At 36.8% G+C, this 27463-nt stretch overlaps 1 long non-coding RNA gene across 2 annotated transcripts in view; it reads left to right on the top strand.

Moving 5' to 3' along the window:
* Positions 1–26720, top strand: part of LOC122227320 — a 55070-nt gene extending 28350 nt beyond the window's left edge. The window contains exons 3-5 of one of the 2 annotated variants that reach the window (XR_006205967.1): positions 8715–8795; positions 16649–16723; positions 26480–26720. This is a non-coding gene — a long non-coding RNA (uncharacterized LOC122227320). Of the gene's footprint in view, positions 1–8714; positions 8882–16648; positions 16724–26479 lie in introns of both variants that reach the window. The other variant, XR_006205968.1, reaches the window with a different exon arrangement.
* The last annotated feature ends 743 nt before the right edge of the window (positions 26721–27463 follow it).

Genomic DNA, 27463 nt, shown 5'->3' with positions numbered 1-27463 from the left:
TTATGCATTCTTCTCTTTTTATTATTGACTATGTCTGCCTTTTTTTATTTTTGACCATTCCTGCCAGAAATTTGTTTCATTAGTCTTTAGACACACTGTCAAATTTTTCCATTGTTGACCATCTATTACTTCTTTGTTTTTCATTTACATCAATTTCTGCTACTTATTAATTTTTCTTCTAGGCTAGTGATTTTTCCTTCTTTTTCTAACTTTTAAAGTGTGTGCTTAGCTTACTAATCCATTTTTTTTAAGTTTATTTATTTATTGTGTGAGAGAGAGAGAGAGAGAGAGAGAGAAAGAGAGCACATGTGTGCATGTGTATAAACGTGCTCTAGCAGGGATGGGTAGAGAGAGGGAGAGGGAATCCCATGCAGGCTCTGCACGGTCAGCATGGAGCCTGACGTGGGGCTTGAACCCACAAACCATGAGATCATGACCTGAGCTGAAACAGAGAATCGGATGCTTACCGGACTGAGCCACCCAGGCAACCCCAAGTTTTTTCTAATAAGAGTATTTAAGGTTATAGTTTTCTTTTAGGTGTTGCTGCTGTGCACTGAAGTCCTTTGGTTTACTCTTTTCTTTTTAATTAATAGTCTTAATTTTTTAGAGTGGTTTTAAGTTTTAGAGCAGTTTTTTTTTGTTCTGTCATATTTCATTATAATATTTTTGAACATGTTTTTAATTTTGAAATGTATACTTTCTTTAGTTTTGTCTTTGTAATTTCTAACTTGATAACATTTTGGTAAAAAAAAACAAAGACAAAACCCAAAACGCTGATTTGTAGGATACCAATTCTTTTAAAGTTTGGAGGCTTATTTGCTGAATTTTGGTAAACATTCCTTATGTTTGAAAATAATGTATATTCAACATGTGAGTTCAGTGTCTAATATCTTTATATAAATAATTTCCATAAGGACTGGGATTTTATTTTTCTGTTGTAGTCCATGCTGCATGTATGTTAAACTGTGTCTAGTCCTTAACAGGCACTCAATGAATATTTGTTGAATGAACAAGTTCTAGATTAAGATTGTTAACTGTGTTGCTCAAATCTTCTAGACTTTAACATTTTTTTGAATTTATCAATTTCTCCTACTTCTGCCAATTTTTGCTTTATATATTTAAAAATAATACAGCTATATATCATTAGAATTGTTATATGCATCTGATAAACTCAAACTTTACCATTTAGTTATAGCTAAATCCTAGAGAAAAATGTGTATTATTAAAAATTACTATATAATCTTTAAAATATTGTTTTCCCAGTACCTTTTTTTTAATTTAAATTGTTATTTTTTCTTATGTTTTATGTGTGAATCTGAATCTTACAACCCCCAATTGGCTGAATGGCTTTTGAGGACATGCTTTTTAAATGGAACATTTAGTTTATTTATTTTAATCACTAATATAGATTGGTTTTTTCTATCATTTTCTTTGGGTTTTCCAGTTCATATTTTCTGTTTTTCCTCATATATGAAGGCCTTTTTTAAAAATATAAGTTCTTTAGTGGCAGACTGTTGGTTAAGATGAGAAAATCTATCTGAAACTGTCATTATTTCATTCAGTATAGCATTCATTGTAAGTTGAATATTGTTTTCTTTTAGAGTACTTTGAAGGTATTATTTCGCTGTTTTCTACTTGTATTTCTAACTATTAGTTTATTATTGTTCCTTTTTACATAATTTGTCTTTTTGTCTGCTTATGTTTCTTTGTTAATCTATATTTTGACTAGTGTACAAATGAGTTGTTTTTGTTGTTGTTTTTTATTGTAGTTTGGGATTTCTTTGCTTCCTAAATGTGAAGATTGCTAACTATAATCAATTCTAGATTTGTTTTTCCAGCTACATGTCTCTCCCATTTGCTCTATTATCTCCTCTGGAAATCTGGTGCCTCATACCTTCCCTCATGTTTCTTATGCTTAATTTCATTTTACCTGTCACTTTGTCTCTCTAGCCACAATTTTGAGTAATTACTTCATATCTACCTTCTAGTTCACTAATTTACCCTTTCACAATATTCAATCTGTTCTTTAATCCTTCCTTTGAGTTTTTTTTAATGTTTATTTTTAAGAGAGAGAGTGACAAAGTGCAAGCGGGGGAGGGGCAGAGAGAGAGGGAGACACAGAAATCTGAAGCAGACTCCAGGCTCTGAGCTGTCAGCACAGAGCCCGATGCGTAGCTCAAACCTACAAACTGTGAGATTACGTCCTGAAGTCGGATGCCCAACCAACTGAGCCACCCAGGCGCCCCATAATCCTTCCTTTGAGTTTTTAATTTTAATTATGGTATTTTCCATTTGTAGAAGTTGTGTTTTCCCCCCTCAAATTTACCTGGTCATTTTGATAGTCACTTGCAGCTAATTCATATTTTTTATTCATTCCTATTATTTTTTAAGCTTTTTTATTTGCATATAGTTGGCACACAATGTTATATTAGTTTTAGGTGTTAAATGATTTCTGTTTGCTTTTGCCAGATACCTTGAGATGCTATCAACCTTTGTTGACTTTTATAAAATTCTCAACCATGACTATTCGAGTTGCAAAATTAAAAAAAGATTCAAAATTTTAAACCAGAAACAAGCCTACTAAAGGCTATGATTTCTCACGACAAACTTTTGCCCCTTTTCCTCTCAGAACCAAAGCTGAGAGCAATAGCCTCTCTTGATGTCTACCTCTGAGGAAAGATGCTCCCCCAACACCCCAGTTTATCCCTTCTTGAAGTACAGCCTTTCCTGAGCCCTAGCTTTATTAGTGGGAGAGGTCTCTGATATGACCTGTGAACACTGTGATAGCCAGGGCTTTGTCTTTTGCTACCTGGCCATACACAGTAATTGAAACAGTGGTTTAGACTTCTCAAACTTTACTTCTCGAATTTAGTATGTACACAGGTCACTTAGGTATTTTGTTAAAAGACAAACTCTCAGTTACCAGGTCTGTGGTGGAGCCTGAGACTCTGCACGTCCAATGGTGATGCCAATACTGCTGGTCTGAGAAGCAGCATTGAATAGCAAGACTATGACTATTAAGGACTGCACACAATGTACGTATTCAATGGCTTCATCAGTGGTTTACCTCCAGGGATTTCTCCTCCCAGTGTATTGCTGGCCACAGATGAATTCACTTAATTTATTACAATTTCATACATTCAATAAAAAGGATGTATTATATTCAGGGGTGCCTTGGTGGCTCAGTCAGCTCAGTGTCTGACTCTTGACTTCACCTCAGGTCATGATCTCACAGTTTGTGGGTTCAAGCCCCACATCGGGCTCTGTGCTCACAGCACAGAGCCTGCTTGGGATCCCCAGGCTCCTTCTCCCTCTGCCCCTCTGCTCATGCTTTCTCTCTCTCTCAAAATAAATAAACCTTAAAAATAAATAAATAAAGGATGTGTTACAGTTTATCTAGCATGTTTATGTGTTTTGTAGTATGCAGGTTTTAGTCTACTATGTTGTAGGAAACAGAATTCTTCACCAAATAAGGAAGAGAGTCTTAAAATCTGTGGCATTCATGCTTAAACTCATCCCATTAAGCATTTTTTTGTGTGTGAACTATAAAGTACGTTGTACTGATAGAGATTTAGTCACACATCTTCATATGGAATAGATATTGGTCATTTTAAGTGACTTTTGGATTTGCTTTAATGACACATATGAAAAGAAAAAAAGAAGAAATGAAATGAAGATAGAATGAACTTTTAGATAATTTATGCAAATGACAGATGAAAAATAGATCTCATACAAACATGCTAGAAATCCATAGCTTGACTATTTCCTAAAGCAGGGTCTCATTAGAAGATATTTACTCTACTTTTGATCACTACATTTAAAATTTTTTTTACCATGTATCTATTTTTGAGAGACAGACAGAGTGTGAGTGGGGGAGGGGCAGAGAGAGAGGGAGACACAGAACCCAAAGCAGACTCCAGGCTCTGAGAACTGTCAGCACAGAGCCCAATGCGGGGCTTGAACTCACAAACCAGGAGATCATGACCTGAGCCGAAGTTAGATGCTCAACCAACTGAGCCACCCAGGTACCCCTTGACCACTACATTTTAAAACATACTTTAAAACCCTCTCTCTCTCTCTCTCTCTCTCTCTCTCTCTCTCTCTATATATATATATATATATATATATATATATATATATATATACATATATATATATATATTTATGTATATATATAGATACAGATATATGTATATATATGTGTATATACATATACACTTTTGTATATGAATTGCAACCATTTGATATTTTTCATATAAATGTTTAGATTACTTAAAAATATTCATCCAAACTCACTCTGTATTATTTTATAGCTTTGATTAGATATCTAATGATGCAGAATAATTGATTTCTGGTTGTTTCATGCCAGGCAGGTGAATTCCGCTAAAAACCTGCTCTCTAATTATTAAAGTCCCACTGCAATGACTATTTTTTAAAGTAATAAAAGGTTAGTACAAACTATGATTATTTTGTTTAACTGCCTTATAAAACAACCAACCTCTTAAAGGTTATTTTAATCAAAATCTCAAAAAGCTGCTCAAATCAACAGTGAAAACTTGACACATCGGGTGGCATTTGGATCTTCGAAGAGCTCAAGATCAGACAAATGAATGCTAAAGATTTGAATGTAGATATTATTTATAAAGTCACCTAAGATAATTTTTATTTAAAAAAATAAAACAGAATGTTCCTTATGCAAATTGTAAAGCACATTCTAAAGAAGCATAAGCCACAATAGATTTTAAAAAAGAAAAAGAAGAAATAACCCATTCTTTCTCCACATGAAACAGCGCACCAGAAACGAAACTCAAATGAGGATAGGTTGTTTCAAGTAAGGTATACAAATAAAATAAGCAAAGACATAAAGCACCATGAATTACTTGTATAGAAACATAAAGTGAATGAGAATTGTTCTCCCAGATATAGCAAAAGGAAATGATGAGATTAGCCAAAGGTAAAGTACGTACTGCTAATGAGAATAAAAACAGAGACATGAAATAAATAATACCTTTAATGGTTACTGTTCTGAGTTAAGAGAGACCATCTGATTCACTGAGAAATACACAGATTCTTTAAAAAGGGTCATTGGCAAAAGAAATGCCAGGGGAATGAGGAGACAACTTGAACACACACAAATTTCCAAATCCGGATGCCACAGATTATGAAAACTTCACGAGGAACTTGCAATCATTTTCACAGACTCCCTTAAAATTATTCTTAAGATATTCTTAAGAACAAGACATGTTTGAGAGGAATTAAAAAGCAAAAATAGAACATAAAATATAAAACTGACTTAAAAACTGAGTCAAGTAATCTTGGATATGGCTTAATGTAAGTCTGCTAAGAAAAAGTAAATATTATGAGGCTATACCTCATAAGTTAAGTTCTTAAGAGTAATAAGGATTGTATCTTTTCAATAGATTTAAAAAAGTTCTTGGTGATGGTTTCTCCCTGGGATAATAGTAAAGTTTAGGGATAGAACAGATGTCAGATCCTCCAACTCAGTGTTTTAATGTAAAACACAGGGACTGCGGAGTGAAATATGAAGATCATCTACTATTTTGTCCATCCTCTGTTTGTGTTCATACATGTGGCTCGGCTAAAGAAATGACACCTATGTCCCTTCCGAAAGAACACAGAATCAAGTCACGTTTCCCTCAGTCACTCTCTGATCAAAATGGCTAACACCGCTTTCTGTGATTTTTGGTGTTTTTGCTAAGAAGTGAAGGAGGTGGCGCTTCATCACAAAAAATGAAGAGGCTGGAAATAATGTTTTAAAAGACTTTTATACAGCTTACATTCTAAATATCTCATATAATAAAATTCAAAACAATAAGCTATTAATAACCCATGTTCACATAACCTTATAAATAAGGCAGTGTACTTTGAGAATCTTAAATCACTAATGTATTTTATGCCTGTGTTTTTTTCTTCTATATGAACAGGTCTGCACTAGTCTGCATTAATTAAATTTAAGTAGGATTTCTGAGCCTGGATCATCATTAAGTCTGTGGCCCTGATTTAAATCTGCAGTAAAACATTTCTCCATTAAGTCTTGTGCTTTTGTGTCATATTTCATACACTAGTTGTCTCTTAATTAAATCCATGATGGTCCACCAACACAGACTATTAAAATAACTATACTTTGCTCTTGACATATTTATGAGACAGAGTCATAAGACTATAGACTGATACTTGAACTACTCACTAGAAATGCTAATAAGATTATGATGAAGGTAAGATTAGAACATTCCTCTTCTTTCTCTTCTCTTCTTTCTCGAGATTTATTTTTATAACTGCACACTTCTATTTCAGGTTCTGACTCTTTCCCCAGACCATCTGAAAGCTCTTTCATTGTGGAATAACTGCAAATTAATAGTCAATGGAAACCTTGTAAAGTGTTAATTTATATCACATGATGTTAATATAAACATTGAGATATAGTCTCCTCTGAGTTTTGCTCTATTCACAGCTGCAAGTAAATACATTAATCTAGACATGTTTGCCAAGCCTTTAGGTGTTCAGAGTGAAGAAAATTTACAAGGGCTGAGAAGAGAAAATAACCCTGAGTGAGAAAGCAGTTAACTTTTAGATGGGGCGAAAGGAAGTCCACATATGTCAACCTCAGATATACTGAATTTTCAATCTGCTCTCCACAAAGAATGATGGTCTCTTCCTGGGTGAATTTCCAGAGAACTTAGCATATGGTGAAAGAGAGTTTCCAGTTTCTTTTGTTTGCTTTCAGTAGCTTGAGATACGCTTTGGGTTTTGTTTCATTTTTCTTAGAAACATTTTTTGTTTGTTTGTTTGCCATGGAAGGGTAGGGCCTTTAAAGGGGGAGAAGTGTTCTTAAAAGGATCAGGAAGTTTCAAATGCCTGGAAGCTGTGTCAAAGCAGAGAATACAGACAGAAACAACAGGAGACTCTTCATCAGGTGATCTAACAGGAGCAGGCATTATCTAATACAAATACAGGGAAGAGTTCACAGTCTTTAAATCCATTTATTTGCTTCTTACTGGTATCAGTAAATGTTCTGCAGCTTTTAAAAATAATACCGTGCAATTCATCATTCAGCTCTGCTTTTTTAGCTGAAGTTTTTAAAAGTACTGCAACATGAGAGATAGACTTAGAGTAAAAAATAGTTTTATTACAGCCTTGGTCTGCAGTGATCAATGCAAGTATAAAATAAATTCTAATGTCTTGTCAAGAATAGCAGCTACAATCAGGCAGCTTCACTAAACACATTAAATCTAATAAAATCACCCTCACGTACTCCTGACACTAGTAGTAATTAAAATAACTTGTTTCAAAAAAATTGGTCCTATACATGAATACTTATTGGCAATTATTTCTTAGTTCTTCAAACCAAAGATAACATAATTTGATTCTCACACAATTTTCTTGTAAATGCGGTTCATATTGGGTTTTATATGCAGCTTAAGACTGTTAATTGCCATTTTGAGCCTCACAGTAAAATAGAGTTCAATATGTCGCTTTTCTCAAGCATAGAGAAATGTTTGAGAAATGCTTGTCTTAGTCTAATGAACTGTGAATAATTTACATCCCGAGTCCTATTTTTCAGTATAAGTGGTTCTGACTTTTCTTAAAGCTTGTAAAGCCTAATCAACTTGTTACATTCATCTGATTAAAGAAATCTATGGCAAAGTAGAAAGATGAATCCAGTGCTTCTGAAAGGCTGCTTTGGTTGTTGTTTTGATTTTCTTAAGGCCACTTTTTCATTTGGATCTATTTTTCCTTTCCCTTTCTAGACCACGTATTATAAACTAAGGATTGTACTTTCCGTATTTGTGAGAAAATATTATCTGACTTAGAATATTTTCAAAACCCCCTACCTCCTGGCAGGCACACTCGATAACTTCCTGAATTTACAGAGACCTAGCTGTTCTGTCAGAAGGAAAAAGGAGCTGTTTCAGGGTGCGAACATTTTTCATTTCTGAAAGAATCACAATTATGAGATGTGATTCCGGCTCTTTCGGAGCACGTGTGCTTAACAGAACTAGCCAAAGAGATCAAGACAGTGAATCTATATTCAACAACGACCCCTGAAAACAGCAGCTTTGTGTCACCGGCATGAGAGGGTGGTGCAGACATTTTATCTTGCCCAGGAGCTTGGAAAAGAAGTAAGCTAATTTAATATTTGCTATGTATTTGCTCAAGGATCATTTTTTTGCAAAGGCATCTTTTCAGAAGGACTTAGAAATATATTAGGGAATGTGTGAGTCCAAAGGAATTTTAGAGACAATTTGATTTTACTCATTTTGTGACAGAGGAAACTGAGATCCAGAGAAATTAAGTAACACATTTCTTCTTTCATAACCATGCAGCAGAATGATTGATAACAGAACAAAGGGAAATCAGGATGTCGATTATTTAAAACCAGGAATGTGAAAAGAAGATGTGGGAAATATCAGTGAAGGGAACTGCGAACAGTGTTCTTTCTGAGACCATTTTACGCTATTGCTGCCAATACAAGAGATCTCTGCTTGAAGCTACTTGCCTGCCAGCTATGTGATTTCCTTATCCTCAATGTGAATGTGAAAGGGCTTATATGTAGTAGAAAATGAAGGGGAGGGGAGAAAGAAAATGCTTTATTTGCATTTCGAACCTGCTCAAATATTGAAAATCCATGAAGTTAAAAGGCAGAAGGGAGTCCCACTGTGTTTGCATATGTAATGCAATATATATTGTTCCAGGGCAAACCATTAATTAGAATACGTCAGAAGAATCAGCAGACAAAGCTAGAATGTGGATATCAACCACCCAAAAAGGCCAAGGTATGGAAACTAAAACGGAGACACTGACAAGAAAGATGAGGGAATACTGGAGTCAAGTTTGGCAGTAACTGAGCAACCAGGAGAAGGTAGGCCAGGAGGCTAAAACAAGATAAGTGATGACTTACGTGTTGTAGCAAATCAGAATCTAGGTATAAATGAGCAAAATATATAATCAGGAGCTAGCAATCTTTTTCTGTAAATGGCTAGATGATAAATATTTGGGACTTTGAAGGTTATATAGTTATATCCTCCACTTTGTCAGCCATACACAATATATAAAATGGGCATAGCTGTATTCTAATAAAATTTCATTTATAAAAAGAAGCACCAGGTAGATTTGGCCTACAGACTATAATTTATCTATGCTTGTTTTAGATAGAAAGGTGGGTCTAGATAGATAGATAGATAGATAAGAGAGAGAGAGTTAGTGATGTAAATTCTTTTTCCTCTATAAGCAACACACCTACCTATTTCTGAGTTGTATCTAAATACACTCTAAGAATGATGGAGGAATATAGACTCCTATTAAAAATAAAGAACACATGTTTGCTCCAAATAAACTCCATACCATGGCCAGTAAAACGTTAAAAATATAAATCAGAACCTATGATTAAAACCCTTCCATGGTTTCCCATTACAAGCAGAATAAAACTCAAAGTTTAGGACCATGTCTAACTCTCAGATTTCACATTTTACCATTCTCTCCCTTATTCACTACACTTTAACCAAACTGGCCTTTTGATTTTTTTTGAGCACTAAAATTGACACCAAAGTCATTTAACAAACTATCACCACTGCATGAAACCCACCTCTTCATATATTGGTACGATCAGCTTCATTTCAATATTCAGGTCATCAGAGACACCTTCCTTTTTTCCCTTTCTTCACAGCACACTCATTAGTGTTGGAATTTACTTTATTCATGCACTTGTTTATTTTCTATCTCCCTCACTAGAATAAAACTTCTATAAGGAAAATAAATATGTCTGTGATAGTCCTCACTACATTCTAGGACTCACAGAAGTGACTAACACATGGCAGATGTTCATTAAATATTTTTAAGTGAATGAATAAATGAATGAACCTTATGGAACTTTTTCATACGTCTTCTTTTGTGTTGCTCAGAACAGCCTTGCAAGGTATTGTATTACTGCCACATAATAAAACAAGCTCTCATAGAAGTTATATGATTTGTCCACATTTACTGAGCTATAAAATGACATAACTATAACTTTAAGTTCAATGTTTGTCTCTGAACCCAGTTTATTTAACATTTGTTATCTATCAAAAACTCTATTAACATTTTACAAATATTAGCTCTTTGTAAAGCCTCTGTACCATAAATACTACTATTATCATTTTATAGGTGGGAAAAGTGAGGTACAGGAGAGGTCATATAACTGCACAAAGTCTCAAGAAAAGCCAGTGGCACAGCTTGGATTCAAACCCAAGTATTAGGGCTCTAGAGTCCTTGTTCTTAACCAGTACCTCATGCTGTATTTATAAGACGTAACCTGTCCACGAGACTCTTGGATTTGAACCATCAGAAACATTATTTGCTTCCTCAAATTAGTGACTTAAAATAGCACCAACTTATTCTTTTACACTTCTGGAGATCAGCAATCTGGAATAAATCTTATGGGACTAAAATCAAGGGGTCAGCAAGACTAATTCTGTTTGGAATCCCCAGGATCGAATTAATTCCACTGTCTCTTCTAGCATCTAGAGGCCCAGTGTATCTCTTGGCTTGTGGTCCCTCCCTTTATCTTCATAATTGGTGGAAATTTCTGTTTTTGACACTGACCCTTCTACATCCCTCTTATAAGGACTTTCCTGATTGTACTAGGCCCACCTTGATAATCCAAGATAAACTGCTCTTTTTAATAAACTTAAATCACATTCAGTGTCATTCACCTTCTGAGGTAACATTAATAGGTTCTGGAGATTCGATTGTGAAGATCTTTGGAAGACTACAGCAAATAACATCTATCCAATTGCTCAATATCAGGTATTTTAACCATTTAACCAAATAGAAGTGGGATAAAAGTCAATCAGTTATATTGTCACTGCCCAAGTATCAGCTCAGTAATGTCTACCCCGACTGACTCCTTATTCTAAATTGCCATCCCTGTATCCATTACCTGCATCTCATTTTCAATCTGCTCTAATTTTTCCCACAGCACTGCCACCATTAACCACTATAAAATCTATTGTGTCTCTTCATCTAGAACATAAGCTCTGTGAAGGAATGAGTTTTGATGGATTTGTTCACAGATATACTCCATCCCTATGCCTTAAAAAGTATCTAGGACTTGGAGCACCTGGGTGGCTCAGTTGGTTGAGTGTCCAACTCTTGATTTCAGCTCAGGTCAAGCCCCTTCTGGGTTCAAGCCCCGTGTCCGGCTCTGGGCTGACTATGCAGAGCCTGCTTAGGATTTCCTCTCCCCCTCTCTCTGCCTCTCTCTCTAAATAAATAAATAAATAAATAAATAAATAAATAAATAAATAGATAAATAAACTTAAAAAATATCTAGTGCATAATAGGCACTCAATAACTGTTTGGTAAATAGCAAATCTACAAATAAACATCAGCACACAGATCAGTCTCTGAGACAGTAGGGTAAGATTGATAAAATAATAGCTTTGTTTCAATTAGTTTTTACTTGACTCTTTAAAAAATAATTTATGTGGATGCTTCCACTACAATTGTATGGTCTTACTATTAAACCCTTTGTGAGGGCAAAAACAAGCAATCTAATGTTATAATAATACATTTAGGGGATAACATAATATCTGGAACATAACAGTCACTCAATAAAATTTTCTAAATAACTGAATAGATCACAGATTTGGGTACACAAAGAGTTAACTCATTTGCTATGTTCATAGTTAAAAATGAATCTTGGGGTGCTTGGGTGGCTCAGTCAGTTAAACATCTGGCTCCTGATTTCAGCTCAGGTCATGATCTCAGTTTATGGGTTCAAGCTCCACACTGAGCTCTGCACTGGCACTACAGAGCCTGCTTGGGATTTTCTCTCTCTCCCTCTCTCTCTGCCCCTCCCGTGCTCTCTCTTTCTCGAAATAAATAAAATAAACTTAAAAAAAATAAAAATGGGGGCGCCTGGTGGCTCAGTCGGTTAAGCAACTGACTACAGCTCAGGTCATGATCTCACGTTTCATGAGTTCAAGCCCCATGACGGGCTCTGTGCTGACAGCTCAGAGTATGGAGCCTGTTTCAATTTTGTGTCTCCCTCTCTCTCTCTGTCCCTCCCCTGCTTGCACTCTCTGTCTCTCTCAAAAATAAACATTAAAAAATCATTTAAAAAGTTATAAAAATGAGTCTTTTAGTATGATAAAAAAGATTATGCTTATTGATTATACCAGAATTCTAACAGTATATTTTAATACTGTCTTTAAATATATACATCCTCTATTGTTTTTAGTGCAAACTGTGTGTTATTGTATGTGTGTGAGAGAGAAAGACAGACAGAGAAAGAGTTGGAATATCACTATAATGAAATGGAATTGTTTTCATTAAAAAAATTCAAATAGATTTTAGCTCACTTTTTTTGGTACCACAACTTCTGAGTTATTTTGACAAAAGCAAATGGGAGTCTGGAGCCCATCTACTTAATGTCAGGACTTAGAACAATCAGTTACTTTGTTATAAGCAAATATAAAAAAGACTATACTGATTCCTTTGATCACATCATGATCAAGATAAAGCTTTAAGCTGATGGATCACTGAGATGAGAGTTAAGACTGGACTATATTGCTATGTGCAAATTATCTAAAAGTCTGAAATGAGGCAGATTTTATTTAGTCAAGATCATCTCAAGAATTTTTTTCTTTGTTTTTTAAGTTTATTTATTTTTAGAGAGAGAGAGAACACGAGAATGTGAGGAGGGGAGGAGCAGAGAAAGAGGGAGAGAGAGAATCCCAAGCAGGCTCCATGCTGTCAGTGCAGAGTGAGGTTCAACTCACAAAACCATGAGATCATGACCTGAGCCAAAATCCAGAATCATGCACTTAACCAACTGTACCACCTGGGCACCCGTTTTTCTTTTACAGTTTCTAATTCAGTCAGCCATTTCCATATGAACAGATAGTAGAATTAATTTTGACCTATATCACTAGATCATCCTTATGACCTGAAGAACATAAACATTTGCACTATTGCTTGAATTTAACTTTAAAAAAAAATTAAATGTTTATTTATTAATTTTAAGGGAGAGAGAGTGAGAAAGCAAGCAGGGGAGGGGCAGGGAGAAGGAGAGAGAATTCGAAGCAGGCTCTGTGCTCATAGCACAGAGCCCACAAGGAGCTCAAATTCACGGACCATGAGATCATGACCTGAGCCAAAATCAAGAGTCAGATGCTTAACTGACTGATCCACCCACACCCATGAACTGTGAGATCACAACCTGAGCCAAAATCAAGTGTCGGATACGTAACAGACTGAGCCACCCCCCCCCCCACCCCCCTGTATTTAACTTTTAGAAGAGCGTTCTAGGCTGTATAGGATATAGTAGTTTGAGAGTTAACTCTTCCATCCTCCTCTAGAGTAGTTCACTTTTTGTCACTTGTGTGGGTGTCTATGAGTAACTCACATGATGCACTCCCTGCATTTGAGAGTTCTCCTTAGTCCTAACTGAAATACCTATTCAAATACATCTTGTTTTATTTTCTTTCGCTTTTAAAATGTTAGCTCTTTCTGTGGACAGTTCTTCTTCCATTTGAATTTACTAGATCACTTCATAGTTTAACTGTGGTACATAACTCTTTTGAAATTGTCCTTTAAAAAGCAAAGACCCTAACTTTCCAGAAAGCCTTTTATGATTAATGTGAAATGGCTATCTGCCGGTACAGGAGCCTCACAAGGCTCTCTGTCAGAGTGCCAAACCGTAGTTAGAAGTGCCCTGAACACTCCTGTGAATGCAGAATTGAAATTACCTTGCATTATCATTGCATTGACATGTCTTCATTTCAAATCAGATAAAGTGTCAATTCTATTTAAATAAACCTCACCCTCACAGAGGCTAGAACTGTCCTTCACTCCTCCATTCCTCCCCTATCTTTTTTTTAATTGAAACCACCACAAAGCTGGAATTGTGAATGTTTTACTTGAATGTTTTAAAGTAAAAGTTGAGTTGGCAGTGATGTTAAAATTTATTGGCCCACTTCAGTAAAAAAACAAAATCTACAGATGGACTTATAATATTTCACTTTTATTCTTATTCTACATAGCTGGACTCCTGCTTAAGTAGGAGGTGTGGAAATTAATTATTTTCCTCCCATGTGTACCATCCTCTTGTGGCTTCTGTCACAGATCAGTACACTGTGGGGTTTTATAATCAGAATTCTGCCTCCAAGGATGCCTCGTTAAGTGAATAATATCACCAAATCTTACTTGGCGACTGGCTCATTTGAGTCATGTGACTGGCTGGCCCTCTCTTCAGTATTGAGGTAGGGTAAGGGCAGCCTCTCATTAGTTATATTTACAAGGTAGCAGAGTTCAAAATGCAGAAAGAGAACACAGAAATTTCAAGCCTAAGAGACCTGAAAGTACATGTAACTAGTCTCTTCATTTTCAATGAAGAAAATTACCCTGGAGAGTTTTAGAGCATTGTCTAGGATCCCATGGGTACTTTGAGGCAAGGCTTTCCAACTATACTGTGCTGTGTCACTGTCTTTACCCTATGAAACAGAATCCCCGCAGCAGCAGTAAAGTAGACCTACTATTAAGACACGTGTGTATGCATTAGATGTCATTTCAGAAATCTAACCACGTCACTCTATGTCTTAAAATCATTTTATGGCCTCCTCTCATTGCCTTCAGCGTAAAGTACAAAGCTGGACATTGATGTCCCTTTACAATCTGCCTCTTGACTTACGGTTTCCTGTGTTAAGACCACCTCACAGGCACCCTTATTAGCATTTCACTAAATATACCATGTTCTAACTCATATCCCCCTTCTTGAAAATAAAACTTATTGCCTCTACCTGGAGTTCTCTTTAGTCAGAGATAACCAGCTAATGACACTGTCCTTCATGAACAGAGCATTACTCTCTTGGAAGCATTTCCTAAGCCTCTATAGGCCATTTAGGGCTGCTTCTCCATGCTTTTCCCATAATACCTATTTTATATCTCTCATAACACTCTACCATTTCTGGAATCCTCCATCGATATGAGCACCACGATCACAGAGACTTTAACTTTTTCATTTCTGTATTCCCAGTGCTCAGCATAGTGTCTGACCCTGGTAGGCATGCAATAGATGTTTGTTGAATGAACAGATGAAAATAAACATGTGTTTAATTGATGATCACACACCTCTCTCCTCCCCATTTTATCTTCATTTCCACCTCTGTGCTTATGGCCATCACTACTTAGAGTTCTACCATCTTTTTTTCTTTCAGGCAGATGAGCACGTTATTCTTAATAATAAAATAATTCCCAGCAACTCTTTAATTGCTTTCATTTTCAACCATAATTCCCAGGGGTACATAATAAAGACTAAGACCTTATGCAACACAAGCAAAGTGTGGATTTGGCCACTTGACCATTAACTAAATCAGTGTAGATAACCAACTCGAATAATTTAATTTCTGCAGTAGAGGACATAAGTGACTTTATTTGACATCATACTTCATATTTATGTTTCGTTAAGAAACATGAAGTATGTGGAAATCATGTGGATACTCAGATAGCTCAGATTGAGCTCTCCTTCTGTTATGTTTTCATAGATCAAATCAATGAGATGTATGTTGAACTTTCACTTTGTTTTTTGTGGATTCATTGTCTAAATGGGTAGTCTTTTTCCTGAAGGCTCATCACTGGGAAGAAGATATGAAATATGCCTCAGAGGAAAGGAGTCTTGCTATGATACTGGGGAAAAAATACAAAAAATAAATAAAACAAAGCAAGAATAAAAAACAACTGGATTTAGAACAGACTGACTAGTTCCAACCCAAATTATCATGTGACAAGTCGTGAAACCACAGATAATATTAAAACATTCTACTTGGCTAATCAGATGAAGTATGATAAAATTTTGTATATGTAATATCATGTTTTTAAAAGAGAATTAAATTTTAGGCTATTTTCTAAGTCCATTAATTTCTAGAATTAGAAAACTTCACTAATGGGAATATGGCAGACTTAAATAGAGTTCCCTACGTAAGTAGTTTTAAATGCATAGTTCTTTTTTAAATGGTTACATAAAAGTTCAATTTATAATAATATTTTGAGACAACTGGTTAATGTTGTTAAACTATTCAAATGTAGTGCTTTGTAATGATTCATTCCCAGAATGCCATACCCTGAATGACAAATGCTTAGAAAAATAAAATACAAAGAAAATTAAAAGGTAAACTATTATATAGACCTTTTTGTGAGAAATGTATTACAGATTGGTAAAGAAAACTAACGTTAGCGTAGTTAACATTAACGTAGTTAATGTTCTTGGCCAGTGAGAATAGACACAGGGGTGTATGTGTTTTGTGAATCTGCAGAACCAAAAGCAAACCATAGCACCAGGAAACACTAAAACAAATATATCACACAAAGTACTTGCATTTTTAAGATATACATTCTCTGTCAGTTTCTAAGATATCCATTTCTTTTTTTCTTGGTATCTATTATGATATATCTTGCAAACTGAGAAGATGGCAGTTTGAGAATACATGATGATTTCCTTCCATGTAGGAAACAAAGAGAGCCACCTACAAAGGGTTTTCTGTAGACTGGGGACTGTAGCCAGTTATTCAAGAAAGCTCTTCTTCCTCCTTGAAGTAGTACTTAATGAACCGGGAAAATCAAGAAACTGGGTGTCTTAATGCTCTTTTCACAGGACCCTGGACGATAATCTCAAACTCTCCAGACTAATTTTCTTCCCAAGGCCTCGTAGAATGTTTCCCACCGAAAGGTAAGAAATTATTGAAGAACGAATAATATCTGATATTCAAGGTCAGAGACATTTACAAACTGTCCCCAAATTCAAGCATATTTTTCTACAGAACTTTTCTAAATTCACTCTGCAGCTCACTAACAGAAAAGTGTGGAAAGAAGAGCATTCCCAGGCCGGGGTAGATATGGGGGGACATGTGGGGAGGAGAAGACATCATAGTCCATGATCTGCTAGGAGTAATGTTGTTGACTCTAAGAATGGCACCATATTATTTTGACTATCAAATGAGATAAAGTATAATATTCTTTGTAAACTATTACAATGCTACTAGCTTCATGTATTAAAATTATCAGTCATTGAGAGTGATCTTTGTAATTTTTGTTTCTTGCATTTTTCCTGCCACTATTCTTTTTTTAAAGCTTATTTATTTATTTTTGAGAGAGAGAGAGAGACCAAGCACATGAGCTGGGGAGGGACGGGGCGGGGGGGGAGGTGGACACAGATGAAGCAGGCTCCAGTCTCCAAGCTGTCAGCACAGAGCCCAATGTGGGGCTCGAACCCACAAACCACGAGATCACGACTTGAGTTGAAGTCAGAGACTCAACCGACAGAGCCACCCAGATGCTCTCCTGCCACTATTCTTAAAATATATTTAGTTTCTCCAGGATGTCTTGTGAGTATAAAAATTTTACTGTTTCTTCCTTTAACTTTCTCCACAGAACCTAGAGAATGTTTATTCACTCAGCATTTCTTGGTGAATGATAAGTAGTTCAACAGGTGTTATGAAAATTCACTGATATTTGGAAGCTCTCTGACCCATGCTAATCACAGGCTTCCTAACTTTCTTTTATCAGATGCTTAGAGTAAACCGAATCTGATTGTTCAGTGAAAAATTTCATTCAATGAATCAATCAATGATGCAGTTTTTTTTTTTTTGTATGAAAAGAACACATATTTACTGTTGTGACAAAGACTGCAGTTGTGAAGCATGCTAACATCACAGAAATTTCCACAGAAATTATTATTTTTTGTATTGTCATTATTATTTCAGGTATCATTCCAAGACATCACACTGTAATGAGCTATCGGGTTTGTGATGGATGACATCATTTCTTTATATTCTGATGGCTGGAATAGCCCAACTGTTCCCAATTCTGTGTCTGCACTCTTTCAGCTTTTAGAGAGGTGTCTTTTTCAGCTAGCAATAGCATAAGGCTCTGCCTCTAGAGTAACAACGATAGCATGTCAAGGAGGGAAATAGGCTTCGTTGTACCTGTGGTTTGATGTAATGGTTGTTAGGCACGGATCCACAGAGAGAAATTTCACATAGCTCAGAGATATTCAACATCTGCCATAAGCCTTGACCCTATTCTACAACAGTGTCTATAAGCTATGGGGGGAACATGTTATTGAAGGATGTCTGATTCCAAGAACCATCACAGCTGTCACTGGGGTTTATTCTATCCACTGGCTGATATGCTTATCATAAAACCACAAACCTTGTATCGACTCGTGTTCAGATCTTGACTGTTCCCATTATACAAGAAAGAGTTAGAAAATAAACACTTGTAGCAGTTTCAGCTTAATGCTTTTTGGAATTGTGTCGGCTAGACAGCAAATCAAATATTCCCCCTCCTTCCCCCTCCTTTTCTACTCTTCCATTAAAACAAACACATAAAAATCAAATAAAGCATCAGATCACAGATCTCTGTGGTCACACTGCTAATGCTTGGAACTTGAAAACTGGACCTGAGAAACAGATGTGGTTCAGCTAGTAGAGATATGTAAATCAGCACAAGCTCTGGGCTAAGAAGAAGAACAACAACAAAAATCAGGTCAGGTCTGGAAGAAATCATGCTCTTTGAAAGTAAGAGTTTAAGCAACATTGTGTCTCACAGTCTCAAGTGCTATTCTATCGATATTTATGGCTATTAGGTACGCTATCATGAAGATGCAGAACATGAAAGCAGAGAGACAGAGAATAGAAATATTTTTCAACTTATCTACTGGGTTGTTCATCTTATCTGAGAAGTAGTTTTTGGTTTCTGGTACCCCCATGTCCGAATAGCCATCAGCAGTTCTTATATAATTACTGTGATCATTTCACTGCCTCAAAGGGCCAAGACTGAGATTCTTAGGAACATCACCTCTGTTTCTGTTTAACTAGCCAGAGCAATCCCCAGAACCATGCAGGGTTCTTTTTTCACCCTCTTTGATGTACACTTAGCACAGTGTTATGTAATGGAATTAAATACAAAAAAGTATTTCATAACAGTGAGTTAGGTGGAAGTTGTTAGACAAGGCAATTAGTCTCTTGTGCCATTTCTTGCACCTGACTGCCAGTAGTTAGGGTGTCCTTCACCTCACTCACAGTGTCTACACATGAGAGAAATGATCTGGCTTTGAGACTGTTCCCTGATATTCTTCACTATAGTGCTCTTTGATATTTATACTCTTTATTGTACTACTCTAAGTCATCCTGGGTATATATTCCAGTTATCTCGGCTTTCTGGGGCCTTGAAGCTGCTTTGGGATTGCCTTAGCTGTGACTACTCTCTTCACTACATGGATCCTGCACACGGTATAGACTTCACAGCGCGAAAGGAGAGCACCTGAATTCCTGCAGCTCATTCTCCTCTCTATGCCAATAGCTTAGCATCGAGTGTTTTTTTGGTTGGTTGTTTTTTTTTTTTGTTTGCTCTTTTGGCCAAGCAGGAAAACATTTTTGGCCTCCAAGGAGTCACAAAATAAACCGGAAACAAACAAACAAAAAGAACAGATCTCCATTTCTCTGGTCTTACTGTATCTTACCATAGAATCTACGCTCATTACCAGTCACCACTGAGTTAGCACTGCCTTCTTTTATACCTAATGGTACATTTCTCTGGCAGTGTACCATCTTTGGAAGTACTGGTTGTCATATCTCCTGTGCTTTCATACTCAAGATTCTCTAAAATGCTAAATAATCAGCATTAAAAATGTTATTTAAAAACATTTGCTGACTCCCCTTGCCACTGAGCAGGTACTCCTGCTTGTCCTAATGCTCCTGAGATCCCTCGAGCTCCTCTGTGAGATCGCTGTGTGTCCTAGCCTGACAAGTGACTCACAACAGAAACACTGTAGTGGTAAGGGCTCCCATATAAACAGCTTTGTTCCCAAACTCCAAGTTTGTCTATAAAAACAATGCTTTATTACTGTGGCTATAATAGCCATAGTTTCTTCTGCTTAACTCTTATTTACAACATACAAAAAAGTTCTCTTCTGGGTTTGAACTGCCCATGGATTCCCTGAATATCCCCACACAGATCACCATGGATCCACTGCTAATCATGAATGATCCTGATGCCATCTGTGCATGCTAGAGGCCCGGCTCATGTGGCAGAATTATCCAGAGAACCATATTAAACTGTTTATTCTCATCTCCTACCACAAACTTACTGAATTAGGATGGTCACGGCAGTGCTAAGGGAAACAATTCTCAGATGAGAAAATTGTTAACATTTAAAAAAATCTTTCATTTAAAAAAATTTTTTTTTTACGTTTATTTACTTTTGAGACAGAGAGAGACAGAGCATGAACGGGGGAGGGTCACAGAGAGAGGGAGACACAGAATCTGAAACAGGCTCCAGGCTCTGAGCTGTCAGCATGGAGCCCGATGCGGGGCTCGAACTCACGGACTGTGAGATCATGACCTGAGCCGAAGTCAGTCGCCCAACCGACTGAGCCACCCAGGCGCCCCTAAGAAAATCTTTTAAACAAGACCTCTCCAGCCGGCCCAGCCTGAGTCTGCTGATATGCTGATATGAGGACCACCATTTAAACTGCACTTACCCTGTTTGAAAGACAAGGAACCTGTGTAGGACAAGATGTCAGTCCTTTGGTAAAGCCAAGGTAGCTTATTGCTGTGCTTCCTGTTCATTTTGTAGGACTTTACTCTGTCAAGAAAGGAGATTTTATATGTTTGCTAAGGATACAGTAGATGGTAATTACACCCATAAATTCATTTTGTGATGATTTTCCTGTTATTTCTCTGGTCACAGAAATTAGCAATTCGTTTTGTTTTCTAAGTATCAGAGGATCATTTATTCAGTATAAGTGATTATTTGCCAGGAGCTTACTCTATACCAGGCACTCTAAAGGTGTTCTACTTCTCCTGCTGAACACTGACTGATATATACATTGTCATGTATGATTGAGAATTAGTGATACAAGTAAATCCCAAAGCAAAAATAATTGGAATATTTGAATGAAATGTGAAGATGTTCTTGATATTATCAAATTAGCGAAGTACAAACATTTATTTTATAAAAATGAAAATAATACAATAAATCCTTCATTGTAACAGGTCTGTTGCAGTTGTCTGACCCTACATATGCAGGGTGTGGTCCCCTAGAGAATTCTATAAAGGTTGAGAGCTCACTTCAAGAGGGAGAGACACCAGTAATACACAAAGGAACCAATCACAGTGACTATACAGGAAATGACCCCAGCAGGAAAAGAAAACGTTTGGCTTTATTTAGATAGCAAGAATTCACCAATCTACACACTCAGGCCACTGAGCAGAAGAAGCCCTTGCCAGTCTGAGAAGAAATTCCTAAGCTTCCATGAAAAATACCACATGGTACCTGTGGATGTGATACAACATCTGGGAGGAGTAATATAGCATGGAAGCTTCGCTGAGGCCTGGAGACGAAAAGTATTAAAAATGTACTCAGCAAAAAATATACTGGAGCATAAAATTATTCACCAGCAAAGGGGAAATGACATTCTCAGAGCCAGATTTCTAGTAGAAAGGATCCCAACAAAAGGAAACAGGTCAGTGGACCTGCTGGAATGGCAACACACCCAGGTAAAAGAATTACATGGCCCATACCTGTGGTTCCCAACCTTGCCTATGTATTCTGTCACTGAAGCATATTCATAAAATAGTCTGGTATGACTTTAAACCATAGTGCTTGCTTTTGTTTGTATAATCTTTGCAGCTACTTCTCCATTCTTTTGCTAAAATTTCAGCTTGATAGATTGTTTCTAATATGCTTACTATTTATAATGGAAGTCAGTCTCCTGTACTGGCAGAAGGAGCAGCTGACCAGGTCTGCATGTAGAGGAGAGATACTGTCCTTAGTCTCACTTCTTCTAAATGGAGATTCCAGCACAGTGACTAAAGATGAATTCCCTGACGGCATGGGCTCTATCAAGTTATTGGCTTGTCTTTTGGACTCTACAGTTCTACCCTTAATGGTGTGCCTGTGGCTGGTGTTCAACTCCAGCTCCCATCAGGCCCCTGGAAGAACGCTGAACACATAGGAGCATAGTGTGTTATTCAAATGTTCATTTGTAGAATGAACCAATGAAGAATCTTGGCAGCCTAGAAAGAATACTGAAAATTTTAGATGCTTCAGCCAATGTGAGCTATATGTAATGGTCTTAGCCAAATATATTTATCAAACACTTGGAAATCTGATTTAATACCCAAAATTCTATTGAGTTCCTGAGGTGCAACAAATTATAAATCAAGACACTTGGCATGTTTTCTTGGCTGAGTGGGCAAATATTTACCCAAAAAAGCCAGGAAATCACTGTCTTAGTTTTTTGATCCATGAAATGGGGATAATGTCAGCCTCATGTGGTTGTTGCTATGGTTGGCCAAGACACTCTATGTGAAAATGCTATTAAAAGTACTAACAGCTACATAAACATTAGAGTTGTTGTCTTATATTACAAATGCCAGATACTGAATTGATTATTTGCTTCTCTGTGTCTCCTACATTTTTACATGTGTAAATATATGGACAAATAAAAAATGAGGAGAAAAACTACTTAAACAGTATCCAGACCAAATATTTTTAGTATTCTTTACTATGCTTCTAAATATTTAATAGATTATTAGTAGATACAAACATAGAAGACACTATTTCACATTTGCATGTTAATGAAAAATCATGAATTATACATTATTTGCTGTGTGGAGTAGTGGAAACAGTATTCATTTTTTATGGCCATAAAAACTTAGATTGTCTCCTGAAACACACATCAAATCCCCTTCTGTAATAGTGCCAGAAAGATCTGCAAGCTTTTTAAAACCATCTCCAGCGAAATTAGATAGATTTGTTTGTGCCGCTTTGCAACACGTTAGTGTGAAAGTTCATTTTAAACAAAATAGTTTTAATAATGTCATTACTAATGTATATTTGGTCATCACTAAAAAATGGGGTTTTAATATGAATGCTTCATTTTAATAAACGACAGAGGAAGCAAGTTGCCCTGAGTCAGCAGGAAGTGGTTATACACCAGAGAACAGCCTGATTGTGTTAGATTCATCCAGAACACTGAACAGCCCAGAGACGGTCCAAGAAAAAACAACTGGCTTTATTCAAATGATTAGGCTTACTGCAGCTCAATAGTGAGATTCACACATTCCCCTATTATTTCTTGACCTTGTGCCAAAAACTCCCACTTACAGTAATAATTAGAATTAGTGTTTCCAGTGCATGCCTCCATCTTCCTAACCAACAGAAAAAAAAAATGTGGCGCTTACAAACTATGCATTAATGAAAATTTTCTTTACTTTGTTTGATTAATACAGCTTCATTTTCCTAACTCTTTACCATTATGACAAGTGTATATATACCTTCAGTTGCTAAATCCCTACAAGTGCCATCACCAGTATTGTCAATCCTACAGTTTTGAAAGGAACCAGTGTTTCTTTCTGCCTCTCATTAAATTTTAAAGAAATTCCTTTCATTTTCCTGGTCGGAGCACATATGTAAAGCTGTCTTTGACTGCTGTCAATCTGGGCTGCGTGCATTTTTTCATCAGTAAATGGAAAACTGTAAACACTTCAAATACTGAATCGCAAATGCTGGGATTAGCAAATAGTACAAATTACTGTGCCTACATTTTAATGAGAGGCACAGTTTGTGAGAACGGTCTGGAAGGGCCAATCTTCACTGATGTCCATGACATGGTTCTGTCTACAGACCTATCTGAACTACTCACTAGGCTTCCCGTTAGCTCAGTCTGCACTGTTACGATGGAGATGGCGAGAAGAGAGTCATGTCATATTTATGCATCTAGTGATTCTTGTAGCACTGTGGTTATTACCACTCACAGAAGCCTAACACATACATCCAAGGAGTTTACCCTTAGTTGGCAGGATCTAATGGGAAATCGAATAGAAATCAAAAGGTGTGAAAAACAAACAGGATAAAAATAATCAAAATTTAAAATATATAGTTAATAGAATAAATCTGATTGCTAAGCCAAGTGGGATCTGAATTCCTTGTAAGAAATACAGCTCAAGATTGGAATCCCAAAATCTAAACTGGACCCCACGGCTCCGACACTAACTAATTTTACTTGGCCTTGATGAGGCATCTAGCTGGAGGCACTTGCACATTCTGAACCTTAGTTTTCTTATTTCTCAAACTGGGAGAATAAAATCTCTACTTCCACCACCTCCACTTGTTTGTTGCCATGAACAAATGAACAGAGATGAGTCTTATAAACTCTACATGGCTACATGTTGATGCTATTTTTGAGCTCATGGCAAGAGCCTGTATTGTAAATCCATGGTCTCATTCCCCTGCTTCCCATGGAGGCCCCCCATGGCTTCACAGAGCACTCTGTTCAGGGCCTTCAAGTCTTTCCACCACCTGGGCTCTGCTGCTCCCTCCACTATGATCCAGTATGTCATACTAGCCTGGGGATAGGCCAAGATCATTTCCACTTCAAGGCCTGTTACGCGCAAGACCCTCTGACTGGGATGCTCTTTTCCCAGGTCTTTCTGTGGCTGGCACCTCTTCCTTCCAAACCAGTGAATTTTACCTCTGCAGCTGGTCTTCTTCAGACACTTGCTAAGGTGTCCTGTCCCACAACATTCTCTGCCTATTGTCTTTTCACACTCTGAAATTGTCTGCCTCACTTATTTGTTTACCTGTTGTGAGTGCACATAGAACACAAGCTCCCTAAGAGCTTAGTGCTTATTAAATTGCCTGTCATGTTCACTACTTTAAAGTTGGCACCTAGAAAAATACCCAACCCATAGCGGGGACTCAGTAATACTTGTCTGAATGATGGCTGTTGGCAGCTCACTGGGAGTGGCAGAGGGACAGAAGGGCTTAGCTGGTGTCTAAAGACCTTGACTACTTCCCTTTTGGTAAACTGTCCCAAATCTGTCCCCTGCCCTCCTACAATGGCTCCTAATCTTTCCCTATACCAGCTGTCCAGTGCCCTCTATCTTCTCTCCTAAGATTAAAAATAGTAACAGTAATAATAAGTGAGCACTAACATGTAGCTAGTTATTTCACAATACATGATCACATTTAAATCTTCAGAACATTTTACTTTCGAGGGAACAGACTTAGAGAGATCCAATAATTTTTAAAGCTCTCACCCCCAGAGGCAGAGCTTATTCTCAAATGCATGTTGGTCAGACACCCATGCTCTCTCCTGCACCCCAGTGCTTTCTGTATAGCCAAGCTCTTGCAGACAGTGACTCACAGTCTCGCTTCAGCACACCTTGACTCCCCTTTTCTCTACACTGGCACCCCCTATCCTGGGTGATGAATTGACTGAATTACCAGAGACATGAATCAGGTAGATCATGCTCATGTTTTCCCATGAAGGTATATATCTTATCACAAGCCTTCTGAATACAAAATAACTGACAAGGGAACACGCCAGATTGATGATGATAATAACAGCTTACATTTATGGAGCACACACTGAATGTTAGCCCCTTGAAGCTTCATGACAACTCTGTGAAATGGGTACTCTTTCTATTGTCATTTTTACAAATGAGGAAACGGAAGCATGATGGGGTTTCATTATTTGCCAACTCACATGGCTAGCAAGTGTTGGAGCTGGCATTTATAGTCACTAGTGTGACTAGAAAGCCAGTGTGCTTAATCACTGTGTTAAACTAAGCCACTACGAGGGAGAGGCAAGGGCTAGTTGGCTTAGCCTATATATAAAACTCACCTCTAACAGCAACTCATTTTTCCATGGAACATCTGGTCTGAGATGAGCTTTTAAATAAATCACCTTCCATTTCTGGCAATGTTACTTAGTGCTTTCATCTCTTGATTATATTTAATATTAGAATGATTTTTTAAAAAAGCAGTCTTGGCAAATAATCTATTTTTCATTTGGTACAGATGAGCCATCAAGCTAACAATATCATTAATCACATTAATATATCTACCACCATCACTTTCTCTAGAATTGTTTCTTTCTCTGTCAAGGAGAATCATAGGAAATAAAACAACTGTGCCATAAGAAATCATGCAAAGAATTCACTGTTTCTATTTCAAGGTTTTTTTTTTTTTTGGCTGCTGTCGTTAAGATCTCAAATCATATATTTTAGATATACAATTTCTTTAAGCCACACTAGCTTAAATAAGGGAGGATTCTAAAAGGAAGTGGAAATAGTTATATAAAAACCCATAAGTACAGACAGTTTTAATGAGAATTATTTCTTTTAAAATGAGACATTCTTTTAAGAAAGTCAACCAAAAGGAGAAAAAAAAAATAGGACAGATAGAGACTTGTGGATCAGGCGTTTTAGTAATTAACCACCAAACTTCCAGATGATATGGAAGAAAGCAAGTTATGTCTTGGAGAAATTACCCTCTGGAGAAAAAGGGGAAAAAAAAGATTTTGAGTTTGACAGTACAACCTTGTAGCAACACCAGTTTCTTCTCCTGCTGGTTCAAGGAGTTCTAAGCACCCTTCTGTAAATCATCATCTCACAATCTATTTATTATCTTCCAGCTCAGTGCACAATACTATCTGTTACACATGGATACCAGCAATAATACACGAGGGGCTCCCGCATAAGAGGCAGCAAGCTCTGTGCTCATCTGCGTTCTGAGTCTCACCCTGCAATGGAGTTTCTGCTCACGCCATAGCCACCATCATCAGCAATTAGAACAAAAGTATTATGTTTGTAATATTTGATCCTCTGTATTTTACCCATGCAATGTGATGTTTGTCATCTAGTGCCATATGAATAAAGTGTTTGACTGCCTTAGAGTAGCACAGGTTGAAGACTTTGTTTTCCTTTATTTTTTTACTTTATCTTATTTTATTTATTTATTTATTTATTTACTTATTTGCTGTTAGAGTGGGCAATTCCATAGGACTTTGGTAACCTATGTTACAAGATGCTTGTACACACAGTAGCACTGTTTCTCTTCAGTGGAGAGCTAAAATGCAATGAATCTCACATTGCCTCTATAATGCTACTAAAATGTTAGCTATTACTGCAGAAGAGGAAATCAGACTGTGTGGAACAAAAAATAACTCTAAATGTATGACGTGTTGCAGTGATTCTCAACATAGGCTATAAGAATCACCTGGAATGTTTTTAAAAAATACAGACACTCAGGTCCCTCATTCACGGGAGATGCTGATTCAGTTAGTCTGGGGCGGGGCCCAGACACTTGTCTTTTTTTTTTTTTTTGAAAGCTCCTCAGATAATTACCATTTGCAGGCAAGACTGAGAACAACTGTTATGGAAGAAAAGAAACTTCAGAGTCCAATTGTTGCTTTAATACTAGCACATGGTTAACTACTTATGAGACTGAACAAGTTTTTCAGTTCCTTTGTGGTTTCATCTATCATACAGAGTTGTCATAATGACTAATTAAACTATGTAAGTGAAACTATCTTGACAAGCATAAAATGTTATAAAATATATATTTTAAGTCCCTGAAATCGAGGAATCCTGAGGTCTATTGTAGATTAAGACATGAG

The sequence above is a fragment of the Panthera leo genome, chromosome C1 (genome assembly GCF_018350215.1).
Source record: "Panthera leo isolate Ple1 chromosome C1, P.leo_Ple1_pat1.1, whole genome shotgun sequence".
NCBI lineage: Eukaryota > Metazoa > Chordata > Mammalia > Carnivora > Felidae > Panthera > Panthera leo.
The sequence above is the reverse complement of the archived record's forward strand: the minus strand, read 5'-3'. Positions and strand labels throughout refer to the sequence as shown.